Consider the following 24,161-nt stretch of genomic DNA (forward strand, 5'->3'; position numbering starts at 1 on the left):
TTTCCAGAGATGCCAATCAACCTACCATGCATGTCTTTGGACCTGGAGGTACAGGGAGAACATGCAAACTCCACACACACAAGGCGGAGGCGGGAATCGAACCCCCAACCCTGGAGGTGTGAGGCGAACGTGCTAACCACTAAGCCACCGTGCCCCCTAGACACTGCATTTACAGTATGTATTTTATTCCTTCTAAATGTATGATGTATTTACTGTATACAAGACATTTTAAGTACCTTTATACAATATCATTTTAGTTATGTATCCGGTAATATAGCTATAAGTATACATGTGTAAAAAGTGTAATTTATATTACAATAATAAACAAATAATAAATCACAAACCATCAAAACTACATTATACAACAGTTAGTGGTGGATCATTAATTTGATTTGATTAGAAGAGTTCTGATATTTAGTATAACATGACTGGAACATTAATTACCCAAAGGACAAAGTGATAAATGTGACTTGTAGTGAGTCTCCTATGGGCTTCACCAGATAAACTCCTCAGATAAACTCCAATCTTATCAGGTGAGAAATCCACCAATGTCCTGAAACTGTTCTTGTCCATTTTATTTCTCTTCCACTAACTGGGTTCAGTTGGAGTTCATGTGGATTTTCACCTGCTGTTCCAAATAATCCCTCAGGTTTTTATGGGATTGAGGTCCAGGGAATTTTATCCAGGGATCAGAGGTCATTATAAACTCAGTGTAGAATTGTGTTTAGTCTGATTCACTGTACACGATGAACACACACTTCTCGACCCTGACTGTAGACAGTGTGTATTATTGTGGACTGAGTAACACACACTTTAGAGACCAGGACAACACATAAGACTAGAATTTGGACTTTTTCTGGACTTTCATACACAACACTGATACATCAGCCAGATTTTATTTTACACATGACATATTTCATATATTGCAGTATTTAACACATCTGAACTTTATTAAAACCGTCACATTGTTCTGCCTCTGATCCATATTCAGATTTATTTTTCCACTCCATTAAACTGATTCTTACATTTCTATTTGTTACATCTATTCTATTTTTATTTTTTATTATTCTATTTTATTTTATGTTTGTGAGGGAGTGATGCTATCCCTCTAGATTAAACTGGTTGAGGTGGCCAAATATGAACAGGATTCCGGTTAGAGAATCAGACAGTGGAGGAGAGATTCTTCATACAGTAGCCTTTATTAACGTCTTTGAGTTGTCACCTGCAACAATCATCTGATGTCTTTATGAATGTGTGTGTGGTATTAAGGCATAAACGCACAATACAGAGCATAAAACAATCATGCAGGTATGAACTGATAAACTGCTATCCGCCATTGCGCAACACCATAATAGGTCCGTGCGGACACCAACATTTTCCATATTTGGTTCCTAGGACAGGCTTTCGTACACAGCCGCCCCCAATTATCCGACAGGATTATTGTAACGCCAAGAAAGCCGATCAACAGTGTCTAAGGCTGATCCTCAAGCCTAGGTAGCGGAATAAATCATACCACAGGGTGAGAGTGAGGTCCAGGGAATTTTATCCAGTGATCAGAGGTCATTACACACAGTGTAGAATTGTGTTTAGTCTGATTCACTGTACACGATGAACACACACTTCTCACATCTGTTTAATGTGTTAGAACTAAATGAGTGATGTGTTAATAAATATGTTCTCTATTCTCCATCATGGTAATGCAGGAACACTGGAGTCTTCATCACACACATATATTCATTAGAACCTGAATATGAAAGAAAAACATATGAATTAATCAGCACAAAGTGGACTGTGGTACTTCATGATCAACAGCATGTAATCATCTCTGCTCCAACAGAAACATTATCATCTCCTGTTTATAATGAATCATTCAACATTTCTTCATTCTTACTAACATCTGTGTTCTAACATTTAACTAGAACAAATGAGAACTTCCACAAGTTCTAACAGGATAATGAGCAGATCTTTACCCATCACATCACTGCTCTTATCCAATCACAGGAGCTTTTTTAGATAACAAACACTACTGTGTCATTTAGATCTTGTTCTACATTTATATTTAAGTGCAGAATTTAAGAACAAACTGAGGTGAATTTTACAGGAATGACAGAAGACACAATGTTCATTAACAATCACTCTCATGAACACATTTGTGACTTTTTGTAGACTGTCTGAATCCCTGTTTTCTGCCTTCACATGAATGTTACATTAACACACTTTACTGAACACAAAACCGCATTAAAGAGAAACATTAGAAAAATTCTGATTAAACAGAATATAGTGACATTTTCTAACCTGATAATCTGAAAGTTATTGAAGACAAATGTAATGTGTATCAATGTGTAATGATAATGAGGTTAAACTTTTATTAAAAGGTCATTACTCACCTCAGTATCTGTAGTTTGTAATGTTTATCATCGTTAAGCTCAAACAGCAGCTTCTTTCCTGAGTTTCCTAGTTTATTATCAGACAGATCCAGTTCCCTCAGGTGTGAGGGGTTTGATCTCAGAGCTGAAGTCAGAGCAGCACAGCCTTCATCTGAGACACCACAATCACGCAACCTGTAGAGAGACACAATTACACACTCTTCATCAACAGATTTTAAAACCCTTTATTACAATTAATAAATCATTGTCAGATATATTCAATAAATAATTGACATAAAACAGAGCCAAAACACAAACAAAGATTTCTAGTAAGAATGTTTCCTTACATTAAATAGACTATAACACAATAAATGTGAATGAGAAGAAACTCAAAATCAGCAGTCAGTCAAAAGAACTTGACTGTAAAAAGAGGACAATGAGCTGAAAGAGATCTGTTAATTTATCAGTTGTTTATGTAGCGCGCACACACACACACACACACACACACACACACACACACACACCAGCTTCACCAATTAATAGGATTGTGTCACCTGTCAAAATTAGTGTGTATGGACACTTAATATAGTGTACATGATATTTAAAGTCTATCAGGTCAAACACAGTACATTTTTTGTTTAATTACACACATAATCCATGATAAATCATGAATGGAAAATTTAGTAAAATATTATATTATTTAAAATGTTTTAAAATAACTGATAAATCACACAAATTGTTTTAGCTGAGATTTATTTTCAGTCTATGAGGAGATTCATTATATGTGTCTGATTATTATTTAGTTTGATAAATTATTTATTATAATTTCATTTAAGTGATGATTTTAACAGAATAGTCAGAATGAACCATCACCACATCAAATAATATTAAAGAAATTCATTCAGTGTTTTAATTGGAGTTAAAATGACTTTGTGTTGGTGTTGCCCCATGTACTCCTAAACCAACTGCAGTTCTGTTCTTCAGCTCTCAGATGAGTCCAATTTTCACTCTGACACTGTTCTCCAGTGTAAACACAAACTGAAACACATTTCATCTTATTATATCCTCTGATTACAGTGTAGGAGTTTCAGGGGTAAAGACACAGTGTGGTGTCCGTTTTAGAGAAGATAAACTCTTTATTAAACTAGTCTGTTACACGACTACACACCACACAGAAATGTTACTGAGCAACGTCACTCAATGAAGCTTCTTAAAGCAGCAGCTCCTAGTGAGTGACAACTGGGGTTCATTAATAATTCTAACATTATAACACAGTTTATGTAGGTGGACCAGGACTCCAAATGGGTGGGACCAGGACCCTGGAGCTTCACCAGTGATATTATTTTATTATATTATTTACAATTATTGACATTAAGTTTTTTTTTGAGCTGCAAATGGTTTGCTGGCGTTAAAAATAATGTCTCAGGATTTTTAGAGATTTTCTCATTTATGTATATCTTTACTGCATAAGTGATTCTGAAGAGAAATCATTATAACTTAATGACTAATCAATTTGTTCTGAATGTTGTAATGTTACAGAACATTTCAGGTGAAAAACAACATTGTATATAACTGCTGCTTTTAGTGAGTTATTGTGAGTCTCAGAGAGATGATCTTACTTTAGTGTCTCCACTTTACAATGAGGATTCTCCAGTACAGCAGAGAGAATCTTCACTCCTGAGTCTCCTACTGTAGTTTATTATAAGACAGATCCAGTTTTTTCACAGTCAGATGAAGTTCTCTCAGATTGGAGGTTTCTGATCTGAGCGCTGAGACCAGAGATGACCAACTTTTTACTCCAAGTGAATCACAGCTAATACTAAAGAAAATAAAATAAAACATAATGAACTCACACTAGTGCAAATGATCAAACACGTCCTCAAAGCTTTCACTGAACCTTCTCATTTTTATAAATAATGAAAGTACAAACACCAGTCAGACAATATGGTTAAAGTGACACTGCAGTCGACATCTACATGTTGATGTAATTAAAATGGGTAAAGTCTGGATGTTCCAGTAGGAACATAAACAAGCTCCAGTTAGTCCTGAACGCAGTACCTAGAGTCCTAACTATGACCAGAAGATATGAACACATCACTCCTATCTTATCCACACTGCACTGGCCCCAGGATGAAAACACATTTGTTTAGTCACGATTTTTATGAAATGTTTTTCTTAGGTAAAGGAGCAGATCTTACTGCAGTTAAACCATAATAAAAGGCTTGATTAATCTTTATTTTAAGCACAGAGTAGGTCATCCAGAAGTGATATAAATCAGTTTGATCAACAATCAATGTGATTTTTCCATTTTACAATAGATTAAATGTTGCCCACTGTCTAAATTATATTAATTTAACAATGTAATCAATATACTGATTTTTTTTTCCTGGCACAATAATATTGCCAGATGTTGTGATTTTGAACAGGAATTATTAATGAATTCCACAGTAAAAAATTGAGCATAGAGCATGTCATGCTGAAGTGATAGGAGATTTTTTTAGTTTTATCAACTTTCAAAAATTGAGGGTTCATGGCGTAGCATCCCGACTGAATAATGTCTTTAATTCTTTAATGTTGTGTGAACATTAAACTCAGTGAACACACCGTAATTTACCATTTCCTTACAATAATCTTTCATACAGAACTTTACATGAAATCCACAAAAATGAGCCACTTACACATGAAATATTGACCAATATCAAATAATATACTCAACTCAAATACTATCTCTGACAAGTGCTCAACAATTCCTTTTAACAAAGATGAAATATTTAAATGATCACCGTTTTCTTTTATGTATTCTGTCGTTATTATAAAGGAGACATATCGCTAGCACGCTGTACAAACCAATTTAATCAATTTAGAGAGTTCACACCATTTATTTTATAACATCAAAATGAACTACAGTATAAAGACATCGCAACAATAAATCTGAACCCAAATGAGACTCACACCAACCTTTTGCCTCCTTTATTCAGGTACTGAACAAACAAATGTTAGAAAAATGTCATTTAAGATGCAAACATTACATTACTATGTTTTCACTCCTCACTGTTTATTACAACATTAGGTCCCTTTTATTGTCATTTACACATGGGCATATAGTGTTTGGGGAACTGGGATGTTAGGATGATAAGGCATTTCATAATTCATAAATATTGTAAGGCCTATATCACTGTGGAATGTAGAAAAATTTAAATAAATAATTATTTCAATTTCTCATAGATATTATAAGACAAATATTATATGAAATAAACTTTCTAGGGATGAGCAGAGATGGGGACTCGAGTCATATGACTTGACTCGAGTCAGACTTAAGTCGCACATTTGAGACTTGAGACTTGCTTGGCAAATATTAAAAAAAGACTCGACTTGACTTTGACTTGACACTCATGACTTGAGACTTGACTCAGACTTGAGTTAAATGACTCGTATTAACTTGTTTTTTTGTTTGTTTCTTTAAATCTGTTTATAAACGCACGGAAGAGCGTAATCTAACCACGTGACACAGCAGACAAGCAGAGGGAGCGCGCACACTAACTAATAAACCTTAACAGTCGTGACGAGACATGGAAGGCGCTACACCAAAAATAATTAAGTTCGGGTACCGGGATTTTGTGCAAGATGAGAAGAGAAGAACAGCAGTATGCGACCACAATTGAATGACAAGGTTCTATCTAATTAAATTTTTTGCAAGTGCCACGTAGTGTAAATGGTTGGTTACTGTTTATGGGAAATGTCAGCTTTTTTGCAATAGCACTTATAATTGGTCTTCAGTGTTAGGCTTTGAGTGAACAGCGTATGGATTTTTTTATGGGGATGCACATATATATTCATCCTTTTCATTCATCTACCGCTTATCCGAACTACCTCGGGTCACGGGGAGCCTGTCTCAGGTGTCATCGGGCATCAAGGCAGGATACACCCTGGACGGAGTGCCAACCCATCACAGGGCACACACACTCTCATTCACTCACGCAATCACACACTACGGACAATTTTCCAGAGATGCCAATCAACCTACCATGCATGTCTTTGGACCGGAGGAGGAAACCGGAGTACCCGGAGGAAACTCCCGAGGCACGGGGAGAACATGCAAACTCCACACACACAAGGTGGAGGCGGGGCACATATATATATAAAAAACCATAAATATAAAAATAAAAAATTTCAGAGTTGCAAGCACAGCCATATTCTTGTCTCGCATGCACACGCACACACATTCAATTTAAAGGGATAGTTCACCCAAAAATAAAAAAAATTCTTTGTTTTGATGAACACTGAGGAAGATATTTTAAGGAATGTTTGCAACCAAACCATTCATGAGCCCCATTCACTTTTATAGTATTCTTTTTTCCCCACTATGGAAGTGAAAGGGGCTCATGAATGGTTTGGTTACAAACATTCCTTAAAATATCTTCCTCCGTGTTCATCAAAACAAAGAAATTGTAGATACATGTAGATTCGTCAACATCTACATGTGTGTTCATCAAAACAAAGAAATACATTATACAGGTTTGTAACATCATAAGGGTGAGAAAAAGAGGACAGAATTTTCATTTTTAGGTGAACTATCCCTTTAATTAATAAATTACACTCACTTCAATCATCTCTCTCTCTCTCTCTCTCTCTCTCTCTCTCTCTCTCTCCCAAATAGTTAATTCACTTCAAGGTTTGTGTGATTCAATAATTTACATTTTTTGATTGATGTGATTGATTGTTGTTGTTATTCTGTTGTTAAAAAGGAAGGATCTAATTTAAGGATGTGTTCATGTCCCATTAAAACTTTTATATAGAAACTTTTTTATATATGTACTTTTCCATGGTCTTCTGCCATGTTTGAGGCATACTGAAACTTTTCATGCTTTTATTTTGGCCTTATTTCAGTTACATTTACATCTTATTCTTTGTAGTTTTGATTTTTATTCATTTTCAGATTTTTATTGTATTTACAACTCACCTGTATGTGGACACCTTTTAAAAATAAATGCATATAATATTTTTTTTGGTGCAAATAAAACTCTCATAGTCCATAAATACTGTAGATTTAACTTTGTTTAATATCTATACATTTAGTTAAATCATCAAACATATGTATGACTTGCCAGTGACTTGCTTGACTCAAGCTACGACTTGACTTGAATTGCTTGACATAAAGCAGTGACTTGACTTGACTTGACTCTCACAAAAAATGACTCGAACTTGCTTGATACTTGAAGGTTAAGACTTGAGACTTTCTTGAGACTTGCACATGTGTGACTTACTCCCACCTCTGGGGATGAGTCCCTTATTTTTCCCCTCACTGATTATGGAACACTAATCTAAAGTAAGAAATGTTAGACTAATGAATGTGAAGTTGCAGCTCAGTAGCCTGTTGACTTGAAGATAAATCACTGCTCAGGTGATCAAAACCTCCAAAAGCTCTTTACAGAACTGCAGCAACCCAGATGATCAGAAGCAATTATTTATTTTCTTATTAAAGAAAATAAATGATTTTCTTATTTCTAAACTTTTACTATACTCAGTAGTCCAGTGGTTATTTTACACATCAAATGAGTGTGATGAAAAATGACAAAACACGGTATAGAAACTGCTTTGGTCAATGTCACAAATGAATAATAATAATAATAATAATAATAATAGTTATATATATATACTTATTATTATTATTATTATTAGTAGTAGTAGTAGTAGTAGTAGTAGTAGTAGTATAAAAATGTTTCCTCTAATGATTAGAAGACTTTGCAAAGTCAGCTTTCTATGAAAGACCATTTCCACCTAACAAATAAAACTTAATAATGAAGTAAATCTTTTTGGGGATTAGAATTTTTCATTACTGCAGTAAACATGGTTCTTTATATCTGGTACACAGGTGTGTTTAATATACATCAAACATCCAACATAAAACCAGCATTAACTTCCTAATTATTTTAAGATATTAAGATAAGTCATAACTACAAAACTTCAAAACTCTCTCAAATGTAATCACCTGCTTCTAAATTTTTAATAGCTTCCCTTCAGTATCATTCATTTATTAATGCAGTTTTTATTCCCTAATTTATCTATTTACATTAACTCCACTCTGTATCACCTTCAGGTCAGAACATCCCAAAGTCCATATTAGAGTGTGTTCAGTTTCTCTCTAACACTGTAACAGTAGAACAGTTATATTCAGATTTACTTACATTGCTTTACTGGATGCTGTAATCACAGGCATCATCTTCAGAACAACATCTTCTGTTATCTTACTGTACTGTACTGGTATATTTACTTACGACAAATTCATACAGCTCCTGTGCTGATGTCAGTAACACAAACACCAGAGCAGATAGCTGTGAAGAAGACAGTTCACTTTGTTTTCCAGATTTCAGGTAGTGTTGGATTTTCTCCACTAGAGAATTATCACCCAGTTCATTCAGACAGTGGAACAGATTGATGGATTTCTCTGTAGGAAGATCTTCACTGATCTTCTCCTTAATGTACTGAACTGTTTCCTTTATTCTCTGTGAGCTACTTCCTGTCTGTGTTACTAAAACATGTAAGAGTTTCTGATTGGACTCCAGTGAGAGACCTACAAGAAAGCGAAGGAAAAGATCCAGGTGTCCAGTCTGACTTTGTAAAGTCTGAAATACAGCACTCTTGTGTACATCTGAGATTGTATTTTCTTACATCCACAAGTTAGAAACCTGATTCTGTTTAAGAACATATCTCTTCTCCTTCATGAAGGTCAGGTGCACATACAGAGCTGCAAGATGCTCCTGAATGCTCAGATGAACAAAGCAGTACACTTTACTCTGGTGAAGCCCAAACTCCTCTCTGAAGATCTGAGTACACACACCTGAGTACACTGCTGCTTCTCTCACATCAATACCACACTCTCTCAGGTCTTCATCATAGAAGATCAGGTTCCCTTTCTTCAGCTGCTGAAAAGCCAGTTGTCCCAGTTTAAGAAGCATTTCTTCATCACTCTCCCGCTTCTTTGAGTATTTTTCTCTGATGATGTTTGTCTGAATGATGAGGAAGTGTGTGTACATTTGAGTCAGAGTCTTGGGGATCTCTCCACTTTCTGCTTCACCCAACATTCTCTCTAGAACAGCGGCTGAAATCCAGCAGAAGACTGGGATGTGACACATGATGTAGAGGCTTCTTAATGACTTCAGGTGTGTGATGATATTATTGGCCAGGCTCTGATCACTGATCCTCTTCCTGAAGTACTCCTCCTTCTGTGGGTCATTGAACCCTCGTACCTCTGTGACTCGATCCACACACTCAGAAGGGATTTGATCAGCTGCTGCAGGTCGGGAGGTGATTCAGATGAGAGCAGAGGGAAGCAGATTCCCTTTGATCAGGTTTATCAGCAGCACAGGCACTGATGCTGATTCAGTTACATCACACACTGTCACTGTGTCCTGGAAATCTAGAGGAAAACGACACTCGTCCAATCCATCAAAAATGAACAGAACCTTTTCCAAACTGGACATTTTTGTTTCTTTTGTTTCCTTAAAAAAGACATGAAGGAGCTCCATCAGACTCAGTTTCTGGTCCTTCATCAAATTCAGCTCTCTGAAAGGAAGTGGAAATATGAGGTGGACGTCCTGATTTACTTTCCCTTCAGCCCAGTCCAGAATGAACTTCTGCACAGAGACTGTTTTTCCGATGCCAGCGACTCCCTTTGTCAGCACAGTTCTGATGGGTTTGTCTTGTTCAGATAAAGGCTTAAAGATGTCATTGCATTTGATTGGTGTTTCCTCTGTTGTTCTTCTCCTGGATGCTGCCTCGATCTGTCTCACCTCATGTTCATTATTGACTTCTCCACTGTCTCCCTCTGTGATGTAGAGCTCTGTGTAGATCTTACTCAGGAGTGTTTGTGTTCCCAGGTTTATCATCACACCATTCAAACACTGAAACTTCTTCATCAGATTTAATTTGAACTTTTTCTGGAATTCACTTACAGCAGCAGTTTCTCTGTTGTGCCTGTGATATGGTGAAGCAGGAAAATGTGGTGAGACATGGACTTCTATGATTAAACTTTAAGATCACTATTTTCTGATTGGTTACCACAGATATCTAATTTTATCTATTAATCTTAACTATTAATCTTGAATTTTGTATTATATTAATTTTTATATTATTTTTTATAATAACCTTTTGTTCTATGTTTATGCTTTGTAAAGCTGCTTTGAGACAATGTCAATTGTAAAAAGCGCTACACAAATAAATTTGAATAATCTAATCACTCTGTAGTTAATAACAGCAGAGAGGTTTATAATATCAGTGTGTCAGTGTCACAGTCATGTTGGTTTTGATCTTACTCTGTATCTGTGATCTTCGTTTCTGTTCTGTTTCCTGTCTTCTGTAGATCACCGTGAATGAAAATTGTAGTTGATCATTTCATCAGTTCACACTACAGTAGTGGTTGTTTTCTCACTACTTAATACCACATGACTATGGAACATTATGAAACTGTAGAAAAATCTCTGGTCCTATTTTAACTCTAGTTATTCTAGTTTATTTCTGTGTGTCTGTTAGAGATGTGACTGAATCCATCACTCTGAATGAACAGGTAATGTGTTCTAAACAGAACAAATACAGATAGTTTATATGAAATCATGTCAGAACGGTTCACAGGTATACAATCCCTAACTATAACCAGTATAACACTACAGCCTGAATGTGACACCAGTCAGTCACACATAAGGGAAATTAATCTTCACCAGTCCACCTACGGGTATGTGTTTGGGAGGTCGAAGGAAACTAGAGAACCTGAAGGAAACCTACATGGAGAAGGAGAGAACATGAAATTTAGTTTGCTTCCTGTTTATCTAGTTAAATTTCCCTTTAAGTGTGACTTTAGTAGTGACATTAACAGTGAGATGATGTTACCTGTGTAGAAGTGATGAGTCTCCATCTTTAAACTTCAGAGGAATCCATAGACTGATCACTCTTCATGGAGATACAGCTGTGTGTTGGTGATTCTGATCTCTTTCCCTGGGGTTTACTGTACAACATTATACACAGTCACACTTTAGTCATTTATATAAACTCATTTTACTTACATTAAACAATACATTTTTGCTGTGAATTAGTGACTGTTATATGTGTATAGTTATATACTGTAATAGTAAAACATTTGGTTAAATCATTTCATATTTGCTAATAATAATTTAGATGTGAATATTTCATGACTAGAACAAATATAATGTTGTAGATTACCAGTTGTTTGATGGTGTAGAAACATTATCTGTGTCCAGATCAGGAGTCTCCATCTTTAAATTACAGTATTAGTAAAGTTTACACAAACACAAAGCTGAGTCCTGAAGAGTCTGATCTCTTCTGATGGAATGGATCACACTCCTAGAAAACACACAAACAAATGTGCAATTAAATTATTACATGAATTTAAAAATGGCCTCATTGATTTAATAAAAAGAAATTCTTTGTTTATGTACCACAGTGAGTGAGTTGGTTATTGCACTAGAAATGTTGCAGAGTTAAAATGGTTGAACTCAATGTGCACCTTGTATTATCCAGTGAATAATTGTTGTAAACAGGAGTTGATGATAACGGTAATTCTGTTGTATAACCAGTGGACCATGTGAACACGTTCATGTGAAGTTTCACACAAGGTAAAGAGTGAGACTCTCACACACTGTCACGGAGTCACCAGGTCCTTCTCTCACTCACCAGCACTCACATTCCCCTGAGTACTAATCAGCATCACCTGCTCCACATTCTTCAATCAACACACACTCTATATAAGCCACTCTCAGTCACTCAGTCATTGTCTGGTCTCGTATGTGCTAATGAGATTTTTCCCCACAGTCATTCAAGCTCCAGACTCCCGGTTGCTTCACCAACAACCGGCTCTCCTTCCTTCTCTCCTGCCTTCGGGGCGATCGGATTACCCTACTACCACTACTAAGTTCCCGTCAAGGATCCTGTCTCTCTTATCATCTGTGTTTTTCCCCAGCGTGTGTGATCTAGCGTGCTGCAACATTGTTGTGCTTCATTTGCATTCTATGCGCGATACATCTGTTCACGGACTTCAATAAACGAATCTTTGGTTTCATTTACCCCGGCCCGTGGCGTGTGTATCATTACAGAAGACCAGACCTTAACAGGAAGCACGATGAATGTTCCCGCGGCGGATCCCATTCGCGAATTAGTGGATCTTCTGCGCTCCTCGCTACAATCCGGCGCCACCGCACCAGTCACAGCACCGTCTTCTTCGGCGGCCGTAGTCGCATCTCCCATGGCCAGCCCGGCGCCCTACTCTGGTTCGGCGGAGAATTGCACCGGATTTCTGCTTCAATGTTCTCTAGTCTTCGAGATGCAACCTCACCAATATCCCACCGAACGCTCGAAAATAGCCTTCATCATCTCTCATCTCCGAGGAAAGGCTCTCCAATGGGCAGACTCATTGTGGCAACAGAACTCCCAGACGGTACAGTCATATGATCTGTTTGTCTCTCATTTCAAAGAAGTATTTCATATTTCTGATGCTGATTCCTCAGCGCGTGACGAGCTGTATCACCTACGACAAGGGAACCTGACAGTCACTGACTATGCCTTAAAGTTTCGCACCCTAGCAGCTGTGAGTGGCTGGAATGAAGCGGCGTTGATTACCGCCTTTCGTAATGGATTGGATCCATCTTTACGGATACATCTCGCCTCGTACGATGATCAAATGGGATTGGAGCGATTCATTCAACTGTCCATTCGTACGGACCATCGCCGACTGGGGTGCCTAACGATGGAAGGTTCACTACCCAGATCTCCCAACCGACCAGTGTTCGCTCCTCCGGAACCCACACCCATGCAGGTGGACTCCATGCATCTCTCTCCATCAGAACGTCAACGAAGGTTTAATCAGAGATTGTGTCTGTACTGTGGAGCTTCGGAGCATGCGGTCTACTCATGCCCCATTCGCCCACCACGACACCCGGTGAGTGTTATCCAGTCTGAGCCACCCCTGTACTCACCCTTACAAACCCAAGTGTTGATAGCTTTCCTCCGTCACTCTATGTCTGTTTCAGCTCTCCTCGACTCCGGGTCGGCGGGCAACTTCATCTCCTCAAACCTCTGTCACGCCCTTCAGATCCCCAAGACCAGAATACCGAGGACACTCCAAGCCCAATCCATCACCGGCAAACCACTAAATAGATCCAACATCCACCACAGCGCAGGACCAGTGACGTTGACCGTGGGAGCGCTGCATGTGGAGGACATCACCCTTCTGGTCTTGGAAAATTCCACTTCAGATGTCATTCTTGGGCGTCCGTGGCTCATACAACACCACCCGGAGCTCTCTTGGGAAACCGGTGAAGTAAAGAGATGGAGTTCTCACTGTTTGTCGACCTGCTTCCCTCAACTGCCTTTACTACATAGGCCATCAACAGCCAGAGTACGAATATGTACCACCTCCATCGAAAGCCCTCACCAGAACATCCCCTCCAAGGTCCCGGTCCAATACGAGGAGTACGCCGACGTATTCTGTCCCAAGAGGGCTTCTCAGCTACCGCCACATAGACCTTGGGATTGTGCGATCGAGCTCCAACCAGGTAAACCAGTGCCCAGGGGACGGATCTACCCGCTCTCCATTCCCGAACAAAAGGCCATGGAGGACTACATTCAAGAAGCTCTTGCACAAGGCTACATCCGTCCCTCTACCTCTCCTGCTGCTTCCAGTTTCTTCTTTGTAGCGAAGAAGGACGGGGGCCTCCGACCCTGTATTGATTACCGACTGCTCAACAGTATCACCACCAAGTTCCGCTATCCCCTTCCACTTGTCCCCGCGGCCCTGGAACAATTGCGTGGGTGCAGAATCTTCACAAAACTTGATTTAAGAAGCGCGTACAACTTAGTCCGAATCCGTTCTGGGGATGAGTGGAAGACAGCGTTCGTGACTCCGACTGGCCACTACGAGTATTTAGTAATGCCGTATGGGTTAGCGAACGCGCCCTCAGTCTTTCAGGACTTTATGCACCATGTGTTCCGAGACTTCCTGAACCGGTTTGTGATCGTCTATATTGATGATATCCTCATCTATTCCAAATCCATGCCAGAACATATTCAACACGTCACGGAAGTCCTGGGGAAGCTCCGGGAACACCAGTTATACCTCAAAGCCGAAAAATGTGAGTTCCACGCCTCCCAGATAGCCTTCTTAGGTTATGAGGTATCAGCGTCCGGAATCTCTATGGATGAGGGGAAGGTAAAAGCGGTTCAGAACTGGCCTATTCCTAACACCATCAAGGAGCTTCAACGCTTTTTGGGATTCGCAAATTTCTACAGACGATTTATCCACAACTTCAGCCTCATAGTCACACCCCTCACTTCACTCCTCAGGGGCAAACCGAAATCCCTGAGATGGTCTCCCTTGGCTACAAGAGCCTTCGATGAGCTGAAGGAAGCCTTCACCCGAGCTCCAGTCCTCATCCATCCCAATCCACAACTCCCTTTCACCGTAGAGGTCGACGCCTCCACTACCGGTGTCGGCGCGGTTCTTTCACAACCTCACAGTAAGACCCAAGTACTCCATCCATGCGCCTTCTTCTCCCGCAAGTTCACCCCGGCAGAGGCCAACTATGACATAGGCAATCGCGAACTCCTAGCCATCAAGCTTTCTCTTGAAGAATGGAGACACTGGTTAGAGGGCGCCAAATCCCCATTCACCGTTTTCACGGACCACAAAAACCTACTATATCTCCGAGACGCTAAAAGGCTGAACCCTCGTCAAGCTCGATGGGCCCTGTTCTTCACCCGCTTCAACTTCTCCATCAGCTACCGTCCAGGAGTAAAGAACAAGAAGGCTGATGCCTTATCCCGCATCCACACGCTTGAGGAGGAATCTGACCACCCCGAAACCATCCTTCCATCCTCCATGATCGTCAGCCCAATCCAGTGGGCACAAGACAGAGCGAACACTGTCCATCCACCGCCAGAATGTCCGGCTGAGGTTCAGTTCATTCCTTCCTCTCAACGTATGCCCCTCATCAACCAAGTACATACCTCAGTTGGCACTGGTCACCCAGGCATTAGCCGAACCCTCTCCCTCCTCCAGGGGAAGTTTTGGTGGCCCGGTATGGCCCGAGATGTCAGGAGGTACGTGTTAGGATGTTCAGTCTGTGCTACCACCAAGACACCTAATCATCTACCCACGGGCAAACTTTATCCTCTTCCCATTCCTAACCGCCCATGGTCCCACCTGGGGGTCGATTTCGCAACAGACCTACCTGCCTCTGAGGGTAAGACCTGCATTTTCATCATAGTCGATCGGTTCTCTAAATCTATCAGGTTAATCCCCCTCAAGGGCCTCCCCACGGCTATGGAAACGGCGGGACTCCTCTTCGAGCATGTATTCAGGTATTTCGGTGTTCCCGAAGACATTGTCTCTGACCGTGGTACTCAATTTACCTCCAGAGTCTGGAAAGCTTTCCTCAAACGCCTAGGGGTGGCTGTCAGTCTATCCTCCGGATATCATCCTCAGTCTAATGGTCAGACGGAACGGAAAATTCGAGACGTCAGTAAGTTCCTTCGAGCTTTCTGTCAGCTCCACCAGGACAGCTGGGGTTGGTACCTCCCATGGGCCGAGTACGCACAAAACTCCTTGAGACAGCAAACTACTGGCTTAACGCCTTTCCAGTGTGTACTCGGTTACCAACCACCTTTGTTCCCCTGGTCTGATGAGCCTTCAGATGTTCCGTCGATTGACCACTGGTTCCGAGAGAGTGAGAGGGTATGGAACTCGGCGCATCATCAGTTGCAGGGGGCCGTCAGGAGACACAAGAAGGCTGCTGACACCCGTCGTTCGTCCACTCCGTGTTACCAAGTGGGTCAGAAGGTATGGTTGTCCACGAGGAACATCCGTCTACAGCTTGCCTGCAAAAAGCTGAGTCCCCGGTACATCGGACCCTTCGAAATCATTAAGGAGATCAATCCGGTGGCTTTTCGACTTAAACTCCCCAGCGCCTATCGTATACATCCTGTCTTTCACGTGTCTCACTTTAAACCATATCACTCACCAGTCTCTCTCCCCTCTCTCCCAGGTCCTGGTGCTGACGAAGTACCCCCCCTACCTACCCTAGAGGAGGACACCGGGATCTACTCGGTAAAGGAGATCCTGGATTCCAGACGCCGAGGTGGGGCTCTCCAGTATCTCGTTGATTGGGAGGGGTTTGGACCTGAGGAACGTTCATGGGTGCCCCGGGATGATATTCTAGACCCCAATCTTCTCCGGGAGTTCCACGAGTCTCGCCCGGACAGGCCTGCACCTCGGCCCAGGGGCCGCCCACCTCGGCGCTCTGGTATTCGCCGGTCCTCGGGAGCGGACCGTGAGGGGGGGGGTACTGTCACGGAGTCACCAGGTCCTTCTCTCACTCACCAGCACTCACATTCCCCTGAGTACTAATCAGCATCACCTGCTCCACATTCTTCAATCAACACACACTCTATATAAGCCACTCTCAGTCACTCAGTCATTGTCTGGTCTCGTATGTGCTAATGAGATTTTTCCCCACAGTCATTCAAGCTCCAGACTCCCGGTTGCTTCACCAACAACCGGCTCTCCTTCCTTCTCTCCTGCCTTCGGGGCGATCGGATTACCCTACTACCACTACTAAGTTCCCGTCAAGGATCCTGTCTCTCTTATCATCTGTGTTTTTCCCCAGCGTGTGTGATCTAGCGTGCTGCAACATTGTTGTGCTTCATTTGCATTCTATGCGCGATACATCTGTTCACGGACTTCAATAAACGAATCTTTGGTTTCATTTACCCCGGCCCGTGGCGTGTGTATCATTACACACACGCACACACTCACAATGACTGTGTATTTTACATTTAGTTTCCATGTCCCAGATTGTTTTGAATGTGGAAACAATCAGTGGATCCAACTTTCTCAGCATAAAAGACATAATTCCCATGCAGGCATGTGCTTCAGAGGGCAGCAACCCTGCCTGTGTGAAAGAAAACTGAAGATACCCTGCCTGTGTGAGGCAGAACTAGAAGGTGTAGGATCCTTCTACATGTAGAACTACCAAGTGATTGAGAATCTCTACAGAAAGTGACTAATAGAATATAAATAAATGTACATAATAGGTTACTTAAATAATAGGTCTTTATAATTAAGCTTGTTTTTATGGATATTGGGCAAACCAGATAAATGAAATGTTCTATTAGTTTAATAGAGTTAGTTTATTATTAATTTGTGATGCAATATGTTTGGCACTTCACTATGACTGAATAATTGATCTGAATAATTGATTGACTGAATAATTGATCAATTTTATCAGCGTGCGGCTTGACTGCAGTTTTTACTGTCAATTTGCACCTCCATGCAAAACTTTAACAAACCTCAAAAGGTTAAAAATAAGCACAATTTTTATTAAATTGTGTTGTGATCTTAATTTTAATAGGTGTGTGCTTAAAGGGAACAGAAATGTACCCATTAAGCACATTCAGTCTTTTTGAATTTAATGAATTGTATCTTAATATAAATACTTTAAACTTTTGAAATAAAGTTACATATTATTGTCTGAGAGATTAATAATTTATTTTACTATACCTTTTCCTAATGAAACCTGTGACTTGAACTCAACAGAATATCTTGAAGGAGATTTGGTGAGCTTAATACGTTTACCCTAATATCACCATTTAGGTGTTAAGATTTTTCTTCTAACTATTTTTATTTTATGTTATATATATATATATATATATATATATATATATATAAATAAAAACACTCACAGAAGGGAGTAACAACCTAAAAAGACCCTACACAGAATGATATCTAGTAGTTATTTTTAGATTTTTGAACTATTAGTATTTTTATACAGGAATTCAGCATTAACAATGCAATACTATAGTCATTTTACTGTATTTTTTTTTTTTTTTTTTTTGCATTTTAAACTTTATCTATTTTATAACGCAGTCAGTCTTAAAAAGTATTTCACTGCATGCCATACTTAGGCATATTTAAAATAAAATTTTACTTCAATTTGTGTCCAAATAGTTATTTATAAACTAATCTAAGAAAAATCTAAGAACAATCAATCTAATTAACGACTCTATTAATCAAAGCTCAACGACTCTATTAAATATTAGCTAAAGCAAATTAGCTCTTAGTTAATCTCTTTATTTTTAATGCATGGTCTGGAAACCAAAAATTGTTATCCAGGCATTTTACTTCATTTACGGTTTAATTTCCTTTACAAAAACAGGTTACATTTAATATCTATTTATTTATTTATGTGTTTGTTTATTTTTGTACTTGTGATTCCTGATGATATTTTTTGTTGTTTCTCCTTCCTGGAATTTGAAACCAGACACAAATAAAGATTTTACACGATACTATAACTCACCGTTAGTAAAGTCCTTGTTCTGAGACATTAATATCACCGTTTCTGCCGCATTAAGGATGTTTAACTTGTCTAAACGCTTCCTAAAATGGAGTCGAGACATAGAGAGAGACCTACTTTCACTTTCGAAATAAATATATATTAAGAGTCACGTGTCGGATGAGTCGACTCTGAGGTGATTCGGAGGGAACTGAAAAACTAACAATAAGTAAAATAGTCCTTTCACAAAACATACTGAAATGAATTCAATACAAAATATCTACTGAAAAAATTTAACGCACAGTGTTAATCGTAAATATTGTCCTGGTCTAGCTCAGACCGTATACAGGTAAAAATAAAAGTCAGCATGAAAAGAGAAAGGGGGAGGAGAGGAAAAAAAAAAAAAGTGGCACGACAGTTTCACTTCTTGGATTTATTCAGTTATTTTAGGTGGGCACGGCTTCAGAAGTCGGAAAGGCCAAAATAATAAATAAAGCTCCCTCTAACTCAACAAGTACCACTCAGTTAACCTGGTCCAAAGAAAAGAAAAAAAAAATTGCATGTCATTTCCTCGCTCCCTATCTAGCCAAAAACAATAATAAACCGTATAACAAAACCGTCACCGACTTCCTACAAACCACCGAACAAGGTGTATTTACAATATCTACATATAACCATATTTACAAAACTACATGGAAACACATACAACAGGACGCACATACAATAAGGTAGCAAACACAAAATGACTAAATCAACACACAACTTCTACAATACACAGCTGCTTTGCACAACGAGGTAACACGGAACGCACGCCACCGCATACAACCATCCAAAACCGGCTTTTTCTCTCCCTCCGGGACTCTCGCTGACGAGGTTTAAATGTCCACCTGAAATTCCCATCCAGCCAATGGCACGACGAAGAGGCGGGGCATACAGTGTCATACGATGATCAGAATACACCCTGACCTGTATGTTGTCTCAAGAAGCTGATATTATTAGTCAGTTGAACTGATCTAAGATAAATAAGATAAGATACAGTATAACTTTATTCATCCCACAATGGGGAAATTTCTCTGTTATAGCAGCAAAGAGAAAAAAATGCAAATATATAAAAAAGAATAGAGACATAATGTAATATACAGTATATACACAATGTATGAATACAAAGAAGAAAAAAAGAGACTACACAGTAGAAAATTGGGTGTTAATAATTCAGAGTAAAGTTATTTTAACCCAGATAGAGTATTTTCAACATTTTGGGGAGTAAAGTTGCTATATCACTGGAGTTAAAAGTGAGTGTTAAAATCTGCAGAAACGCAGTGTCAATTTTAACTCTACAGCAGTGATGAATACCCGACAGTCTGCTGTGCTGTGCAACGTGCACGCATTTCGGTGGAGGAAGATTCAGAAGGAACAACGCTAGGCCACTGATATTACTGGGTAAGTAACATCCTGTGTTGTCCACACCACAACGGTATTTTTTAACTTTACATCATTTAAAAAGTGTGCTAATATTAGTTGAGGTCATATTACAAGTTATAGTAATCCGTATCGGTAACTGTGTTTATGTATTGCAATATTTTCACAAATGAAGTTGGTCAGAATAATTAATGCGTAAAATAACGTTAACTCGTTCACTATAACAACAAAAGATTTAATACAGTTAATAGATATTCTTAGCTACCGTATATTTTAGCTTCCCAGGCAATGTTAATCTAGGTTTTTTATATATACTGGTAATGTTAACATGCTTTTGATAGTTAATGTTGGTCTTATAAAACGATAACCTAGATCACTGATTGCATGACGTGTTTAACAATTTTAACGGGTTATTGTTCGAACTAAAATAGCTAATGAGCTAGCTAACTTTGGCACAGGAAATCAGTAGCTAAATGGACACAGTGCCTCTTAATTTTAACTAGCCTAATTTGCTGCAGAAAATAGCCTAACGTTATATTCAACCAGCACACTTTGTCTTCTTCAGCCGCCCCTTGTAAATGCAGTGTAACATCTAAGTAATGCATTGTGCATGAGAGAAATGGATAGGTTACTCTTAGTTGAACCAGCCCTAAATTATGATTTTAAATATATATTTTCTTCGTTAACAGGCAAAATGCTGTTGCGTGTTCAATTCGGGGAAGAGCAGAAATACATCAAGCTGTCTGAGCTGACATTCAGTGCTTTTTTGAAAAAAGGTGGGTACATTAGGTTAAAGCTATAGCCTATACATCATGCAATGACAAAGTAATACAGCTTTAACCTATTATGTTATAATATCTATTTAGGTCAATAATCATTTCTGTTGTGCTTTATATTTTTAGTTACATAAAATCGGCTGCAGATACTTGTCTTTCATGATTTAGTAAATACATGAGGCAAACTTAAATACGAACTTTGATTCTTGTGAGAAGGGAATGCATGTTTTTTATTATTTTTTTTTTTTAAACAGCGTGTCTAAAATTCAACATAGCAGAAAGCAGGCAGCCAGACATTAAGGTGTATGACCAGCCAGACACAGAGCAGCCAGACACAAAGTTGACACAGAGGTTTTTGAAGAAATAGTGAAGGAGTCACCTGGAACTCTGAGAATCAATCTGAGAATCAAATGGAGGACTTGGTATTCATTTAGACAATTCAAAAATTAGTTTGTTTAGTTTAAAGGCCGGAATGAGAACATTTATCGTTATATTATGTTTTTTGTACCAATTTCATAATGAAAAGGTGCCTCACAGTCATCATCATGCTCGGTTTCATCTGATGACACCGTCATCCTGAATTTCATGAAGTGTGACCCTGTTGAAGAGGAAGCCACTGCGAAAGGAAGCCAGCCTAAAAGGCCATGCCACATAAACTACGAGGCAAAAGTGGTAAGTGGCAAAAATTGCTAAGTCCAAGTTGCTTAAATTGTTAAGTCCAATCTGAATGTTGTTTCACCATGGGAAGTGTTCTTTAGATAACAATTTTCCCATCATTATTACATATGGTTTTACAATAACGGAAAGCACATTTTATTCCACCTATAGTTGATTGAAAAAATCTTAACATCACAGCCTGGTGGTGAACGCATTATGCAAGAGTATGGAAAAACCAAATCCCTGACCGATGCCACCAGAAGACAGATGATTAACATACTTGCTGCTGAGATGACAGAAACACATGGGTAAGCATTAAACATATAGCTAGGCTTTAAATATTGTTATTATTTTACAAATATTAATTATGTAAATTGTGTTGTGCAATGTCATTTGAGTGTGATAACTTTGAATTCATATGCTAGGACATCCCCCCCAAAAGTGTCAGAGTGATGTATGCACAGGGGATAGTAGCTTTGTTTCCCTATCTAGAAGACCCATACTCACAACATGGATATGTAAGTAAATGGGTTATTGCAACATTATGCACACATTCACTATTTGAAATGTTAATAGTACTCTTTTATAATTTATTTAAAATCACTTAGGAACATTACTACGATCCAGAGAGTGGTTCAGGATACCTTGCATGGTGATTGAAGACCATACAAAGAAAAACAGCAGAGGAAAGAGGTGCCTCAGTCAGCAAATCTCCTAAAGGTACTGATCAGTGACACGTGATTATATTGTTGACCTGTGAATTGTATACAGAAATGAGTTTAACATTTTATTTTGTCTTACTGTAAGTTGGTGGGCCAGGCCGTGTTCGTCAGACCTTCACCTTTGACAGAGAGCCATCTGATGAGGATGTGGAAGCAGCTATTGCTGTTTTGAGACACACTGCTGATGAAAAGACTGTCTGTGAGAAGATGAAAATGACCTTCATGTATCGGCAAGCAATGGTCAACAATGAAGCCAAATCATCAGATGTCTTCTTGGTCTTCCCACGATTTCTGGACACACCAGGCCTGGTATGACATCTTAATTCACTGCATCACCAAAATAGCCAATGTAGCATTAGGTATCACTCATCACTTCTGTGTGTTACATTGCAGATAGAACAAGATTTCAGATTTCTGTTTGGTGAGGCCACGGCCAACAAATTCTTGGAGGAGTGGCCAACCACTTTTAAAGCAAAAGTAATAAAGAAATCCATGGACTTGTGCCCACCACAGAACTCTTGGATTTTAGGCGCAATGCTGAGTCAGCTGCTGAAGTTGAGAATGGTATGAATGGAACTGTTTTACTTGTTATTGTGGGTTATGTAGGTGTGTAGTGTATATTTTCGTAATGGTGCAAGGAATGCTTAAAGGGTTAGTTAACTTATAATTTTTTTTGCTGATTATTTACTAACCCCATGTCATCCAAGATTCATGTCTTTCTTTCTTCAGTCGAAAATAAATTAAGGTTTTTGAGGAAAACATTATAGGATTTTTCTCCATATAATGGACTTCAATGGTGACCAACAGTTTGAGGGTTCATGTTAAATGATTTAACTTCAGTGTCAGGAAGCAATTGCCCTGATGAAACATACAGCTGACAAGGCAGTGGTAAAGGTAAAGGTTAACTTTAACGGTTTGAATATTAACCCTTCATGACCTTTTACGTCACTTCACCTAGGATGAAGTGACGTAAAAGGTCATGAAGGGTTAATATTCAAACCGTTCATGACCTTTTTATGTCACTTCACCTAGGATGAACCAAAAGCCCATTGTCTGACCTTTTTGTTGGCAAAGTCACTTATGAGGTCTTTGATGTCCAGCTGTCTGCTTAGTTGGCTTTCAATTGAAAGTCGGGTTTCAATTAAACCTTTCTTGAGTTTGCATAGACCTGAGATTTTTTTTTAGTTTTTGACAATCTTTAATTTGCTGAAAGCTCTTTCTGCACCAGAAACAGCGACAGGTAGAGTGCAGAAGATGTGCACTGCAACACACACCTCTCCAAAAATGCTCTGGAGCTACATCCTATAGATTGAATTCAGCAGGTCAAGAGGTGTCACGAACGCAGGATAAAAGGGACCCAAACGCAGGATAGCAAAATAAACAGGGTTTAATAATGAAAACCATGAAACATAACACAGACGAGACCAGACAAAGACAACAGTTGATTCTGCACAAGGCAACGCGGCACAGTTAAATAGACAATGATGATGACGACAATAGGAAACAGGTGTTTGGAAATGGGAGGAGCAGACAAAGGCAGGGCAGACACGTGACGAAGAACATAAACAAAAGGCACATGGCCGAAGTCCGGGCTGAGTCCTGACAAGAGACTGACTGAATTAATTAAATAAAACCACTAAAATTACTCATTGTCTTAATTTTTAAAGAAGATAATTTGGTACTGCATAATATATTTTAAATATATCCATCCAAGAGCAGTGTTGGATGTGTGTTTTCTCTAATATGATTAAATGCATCAGCAGCAGCAAGTGTGTGACATAATGTTACTTTTATATGTATAAGCGCTTTATACAATATAATGCTTGAGACATGCGTCATGACTCGTATCCAGTTTTTCTTTTGCGCGCTGGTAATAAAAAAATAAAT

The 24,161-nt window shown here is 39.1% G+C and overlaps 1 pseudogene; it reads right to left on the minus strand.

The window, feature by feature from the left end:
* Positions 1 to 1,180: 1,180 nt before the first annotated feature.
* On the minus strand, positions 1,181 to 19,575 carry LOC132858856 (NLR family CARD domain-containing protein 3-like; annotated as a pseudogene).
* Positions 19,576 to 24,161: the final 4,586 nt, after the last annotated feature.

Source organism: Tachysurus vachellii, chromosome 16, assembly GCF_030014155.1.
Source record: "Tachysurus vachellii isolate PV-2020 chromosome 16, HZAU_Pvac_v1, whole genome shotgun sequence".
Taxonomy (NCBI): Eukaryota; Metazoa; Chordata; class Actinopteri; order Siluriformes; family Bagridae; genus Tachysurus; species Tachysurus vachellii.